This window comes from Amborella trichopoda, chromosome 6, assembly GCF_054954075.1.
Source record: "Amborella trichopoda isolate Santa Cruz 75 chromosome 6, AtrichopodaSantaCruz75HAP2 v2.0, whole genome shotgun sequence".
Taxonomy (NCBI): domain Eukaryota; kingdom Viridiplantae; phylum Streptophyta; class Magnoliopsida; order Amborellales; family Amborellaceae; genus Amborella; species Amborella trichopoda.
In genome coordinates, this window is record NC_142341.1 from 34,644,095 (window position 1) to 34,649,986 (window position 5,892).

Sequence of the window (5,892 nt, forward strand, 5' to 3'; positions counted from 1 at the left end):
TAAACCAAAATTTTGGAACTCACAGAGAATATCAGTTAATCCCCTATGAAAAGCACAATTCTTCAATGAAAACCTAGGAAAAAGAGCAGTCATGATTGATAAGAAGTTCAAGCCACACAAAATGGAAATTGAAAATAAAAATGAAAAGAAAATATCAGATTTGGAAAGAATGGGGCTGCAAAATGCATCAAAAAAAGAAACAAATAAAAAAATGTGACCTTGAGACAGGAAAATTTGTACCAGAGAAATAAGGCACATAATCTATAATTTAATCACCATGAGACCCTCTCGAAACACAATACACCAACTCTCAAACCATATCAGATCATTAACAGACACTTTTGATCTCACATATCTACCCAAAGATGCATCAAACAAGTGAAGAATAAAATATCCAAAATATCATCAGTACTGTATTCACAAAACTAGTTTAAGAAGCTTATCTAGAATAAAATATCCAAAAACAACTAGACATCACTATGCCGTTCGAGCTACAATCCTAAGACATCAAGCCAAAATTTTTCAAAAAGAAAAAGACTTCAGCTGATACTATTACAATAGAATTAGCGACAGCTCTCCAAAAATATAACAATGTAAACTCCAGTAAACTCAGTTGAAGCATCAACAAACTTTAAACAATACAACAAGTTGAAGCATCAATACAATAAACTTTAAACAAGCTTTAGGATACTTAGTATGATAATCCTACTCCAAACAACTACTCAAGAATAACACTCAAGAAATTAACACCTAATCATTCAGCTTTCACCATTCAAACTACAAAACCACAAAAAATTAATACCTACTCATTCAACTTTCACCATTCAAAGCACTCAAGAATATCTGATGCTTGAGCACTATAAAACTCAAAGGTATACCAAATCATTCACGATGTAGTATAAGCAAATAAAGTGTTCACCGTTAAACCACAAAACCACCAAAAATTAATACTACTCATTCAGCTTTGACCATTCAAAGCGCTCAAGAATATCTGATGCTTGAGAGAGAGAGAGAGAGAGAGAGAGAGAGAGATTATCGAACTATATGAATGTATAAATATAGTCAATTGAAAATTGTTGTTCCATAGAAGATAGAGAACAATAAGTGTATACAATTATAATTATATAGATACTATAAAACATATACCCATTCTTTTTACAAAAAAAAGGTGGGCAAACATCAATGTCATAAATAAAATTACACATATGAGACAAATTTTTTGAACGTCTGCTTTTTTAGGGACCATAGCAACATATTTGCACTTTTCTTTCTCAGACAGAGATGCATCTACTTCATCAGCAGCACGAGCATTTGGCCTCTAAGACACGAACCTTTTAACCACATGCTTCTATCTTCACCTAGAATTTCATCACACCACTCTAAATAGCTGCATCCAGTCTCATTCTAGTTGTTAACACGATAAGATAAATATGTGTTAGATATATGCTTACAATGGAACACCAATATGCTTCTACATTATCTTAATGAAAGAATATTACATACCTTCCAGTTAGAGCATTATTAGAAATGCCAATTGTAGTTATCATGTGTCTTTGATATAAACACACGTATCCGATGACATCCTGGTTTGCATTTACAAATCCTTGGAGGGAATTGATTGTCGAGATCCATTCAGTTAAAATGATCAGATGAGCTCAAATGCCCTATTCTCACTCTATCACATCCATGGATTGCAACAGCCATTGAAGTGAACATATGCAAACTATTTTATCTGAGAGCAAAGAAAACACCACAAACCAAAAAGTAAAGCATGATAGGGAATACCGTAGAGGAAAAAAGGTCACAATTTTATCATAGTCGATCTACATAAACTCATTTTAACTGAGTCAAGGGAACATAATCGATACCTAAGGTATACAGTAGAGGAAACAAAACCATCACTTTCTTGATTATGATGAATGATTGTAATACTCCAAGTCCTAAGGAATGCCATTTCGAAATTCCTGCATTATATTGTCTCTCTAAATGTGATGTTTCCCTAAGTACTCTCTCTCTCTGATAAAGCCTATGGTTAATAAGGATACCAAGACTAGATAAAATGAGTTTATATCACAATTTTATCATATCGATCTACATATATGTCACAATTTTCAGAGCAAAAAAGGTATACAGTAGAGGAACAACACCTAGCTCAGGCAATACCTACCTAAAATTTTCAACACTGCTTCTAAGAAAACATTTTGGAACAAAGTGGAAAAAGAATTTCTACATGCTTCATCATCTTCATATGGAAGTACGAATCGGAAGCTATTGAATGGTGCTTATGTTGGTTCATGTCACAACAAAGGCCAAAAATGCCAACTTTCATGAAACTCTGACTAACATCTAAATAAACCGAGGAAACTAACATTCTTTACATAAAACCAATGAAGTGAATCAAAATTAGTAATTATTGTAACAATCGAACAATGAAAAACTATAACACAAGTATCACAATTAACTGATGAATCTATTAACTGATGAATCTATCAATGAAAAACTAAAACACAAGTATCACAATTAACTGATGAATCTATTAACTGATGAATCTATCAATGAAAAACTAAAACACAAGTATCACAATATATACCATTTTTAAATCTTAATTTGTTTCCCATATGTATAATATTCAAGGCCAAATAATTTGATGCAAAGATTTTTAATACTTGAACTACAATTTTAGATGACTTATGCAGTGAGACTTTATTTATTTTAACAGGGTAGCAGCCCTGTTGCACCATTATTGGCAACTCTAGTTCGTGGGTGGGAACACTTACCTTAAAGAGTCACCTTTTTGTTCCAATGGAGGGAGAGGTTCTAGAGAGAGAATGAAGTGTGTGTGAGAGAGTTAAAGGGCTCGATTTATATCGTGAGTTAGTGAAAGAAAAGCTTAGAGAAATTGGGTATTGTTCTACAACAATACTTGAATATCCCAAATACTAAGCAACATTTTTACCTCGATCATTATTCAACCGTTGAAAACCAGAATACACAGGGTTTTGCATCAAATACAAAGAAAAAACCATATATTTGCCAATAAACGAAAGAAAACTATAAATAATATCTACAACAATACTTGAATAACCCAAATACTATGCAACATTTTTACCTCGATCATTATTCAACAGATGGAAACCAAAATACACAGGGTTTTGCATCAAATACAGAGAAACAACCATATATTTGCCAAAAAATGAAAGCAAACTAAAACAAAAACAAAATTCTGAGAAAAAAATGCAATAAAAAAATCTAGGCAGAACATGCTACAGAGAACGAACCATATATACAAATGATTTTGCTCAGTATTTGGGATATTCAAGAAATGAAAACAAAATCTGGGCAAAAATGCTATAAAAACGAAAACAAAAATATGGGCAAAAAATGCTACAAAAAAATCTAGACAAAAAATGCTACAAAGAAAGAACCATATATACACAGGGTTTTGCTCAATATTTTAGATATTCAAGAAACAAAAAAAAATCTAGGCAAAAATGCTATAAAAACAAAAAGAAAAATTTGGGCAAAAAATGCTACAGAGAAAGAACCATATATACACATGGTTTTGCTCAGTATTTGGGACATTCAAGAAACGAAAACAAAATCTGGACAAAAATGCTATAAAAGTGAAAACCAGAGGAAACCAATCTCGACAAAAATGCTCAGATTGGGTGCTGTTCTTTGGGTGTTTGGGGGTTTTAGTGTATATCGAGAGTGAAAACCAGAGGGTGAGATGGAAATAAAAAAACCAGAGAGAGAGATGGAAATAGAAAAATGGGAGAGAAGAGAGACCGTTAGCATACATTGAGAGGAAGAGAGTTTTTGTACGAGATCCGTGGGTTTGAGGAGCAAGGACAAATGGTAGCAGTAGGGAGAGAGCTTGTTTTAGCAAGCATAAGCTTCTCTGCGGAGGAGTGAGAATACACGGAGAGGAGAGGGAATATGCAGAGAGAGAATGTGCATAGAGAATATGCAGAGAGAGCGAGAGGAGAGAGAATATATAGAGAGAACGAGAGGAGAGAGAATAAACAGAGAGCGAGAGGAGAGAGAATACACAGAGAGAGCGAGAGGAGAGGGAGTACTCGTACCTTTTTCTTTCCGGGTATCAGTACCCACGGGATTAAAACATTTTTTTAACTTTCAAACCAACTCCCCGTGGGATGGCATCCTGGCCCTCCAAACTCAAAAGTTAAATTAACGCCGTTGAGCTCACCTAAATGCTATGAGAGAGATGGCCAAGCCCATCTTTTTCCACATATATATATATATATATATATATATATATATATATGTATGAAAAATACTGAGATTTCACGTACGACGACGATGAAGTTGCTGTAGAATTCCGGCCGCCGAAATCCAAATTCCAGCCAAAAACCCAAAATTGTAAAATCTTCATATATTGATGGGGTTAAAAGAGGGAGATATGAGTCCCAAAAGTTACTTTCCTATCTCCATTAACGTAAAAATGACCCTATTCCTGTGCGCCAACTGTATGACCCTAAACTATAATACACATCCTGGCCACATGACTTTAAACTGCTTTGCATAGGTCCCAGAGGTAGGACTCTAAATACCCCACCACGCATACGCGCACACACCTTCTACATGTACCATTTTCATAACTCCCCATAGCATCCATTTCCCTTATCATCATCCATTATTCCCTAGTGAGTCTTACCCATGCTCACAAAACATCGGCGAGCCATCCTGTTGCCCTGGCAACTCGATGAGGTTGAGAGCCAAGGAGGAGCTGGTCCTGTGAGGATTGAGCCTGCTAAGGGTGGGACTGTGATTGAGGGCCTAGGAGTAGAATTCGGTCTTGAGAAGGTTGAACCTGATGAGAATAGGACCGTGAGTGAAGGGCCAGGTGAGGAGGCTAACGCTGAGGGGACCGAGCAGCCTGAGACTGGGGCTCCCTTTGAATCTGAAGAGGCGATTGCTCTAGAAGAGCCAATGACTCACATGGCTATCATCCCTTTGAGACGAGCCCTCAAAACCGAAGCTCCTTCCGTAGTGGTGGCCCCAACAGCACCATTCAGGCCTAATTTCAGCGGGGTATCCGGCATGATCATGGATATGCTTCGTGTGGGCAATGCAATCCAGAACCTAAGGAAAATTTCCCTCCTAGGGCATGCACAAGAGGTCCTCCCATATTTTGATGGCGCCATGAATGAGCTAGAGGGATGGCAAACAAGGGCACTTAAAGAGGAAACAACTGCACAACAATTAGAGGATTCTCGCTTGGCTCTTCTGGAAGCCTCTCTTATGCGTCATCGTGAATCAGTGGAGGCTCATACATAGAAGAGGGATGTTGTGGCTTCTCGGAGATCTGATCTCAATGAAGAGGTGATCACTCGCTTCAACAAAATGACGGCCCTGAAAGCAGAAATATGGAGGATGAGAGAGGAGTTTTATGGGCTTGAGGAGGAGGTGAAAGCCTGGGAAGCGGAAGATGAGGTCCTAGCCAAGGAAATATCAGCCCTTGACTGCACCCTGGAGGAGGAAACCGCCTCTTTAGAACAAGAGGCTCAATTGGTGATTGATTTAAAGAGATGCATTCAGCGTGCCAAGGCTTCTTCTATAGCTTCTAGAGCAAAGATCGATGAGATCATTGATCATTTTTTAAAATGTCGTTTTGTCCTTTTCTCCTTTCACTTTCTTTGTATAATGACACGCGTAACAATCTCTAAATTTATGAATGAAATACTTCTTTTTCTCCTCTGTCTCATTCTGATACATGACTTTATTCTTTCTTTTTGCTTCTCTGTATTTCATCTCTTGCTCTGGGGTCGGCCACGTTTCAGGGCATTCATTGTTTCTGCCCCTTTGCGAAGGAAAACCCTATGACTCTCTTTGTCTTGTGACAACCTGCGGTGGTTTCAATGACCTCGA

At 37.1% G+C, this 5,892-nt stretch overlaps 1 long non-coding RNA gene across 1 annotated transcript; it reads right to left on the reverse strand.

Moving 5' to 3' along the window:
* Positions 1-1,130: 1,130 nt before the first annotated feature.
* Positions 1,131-4,085, reverse strand: LOC148781713 (uncharacterized). The gene is made up of 3 exons (XR_016057794.1): positions 2,778-4,085; positions 1,504-1,732; positions 1,131-1,387 (listed from the first exon to the last, which is right to left on the reverse strand). It is a non-coding gene; the product is annotated as an uncharacterized LOC148781713 (long non-coding RNA).
* Positions 4,086-5,892: the final 1,807 nt, after the last annotated feature.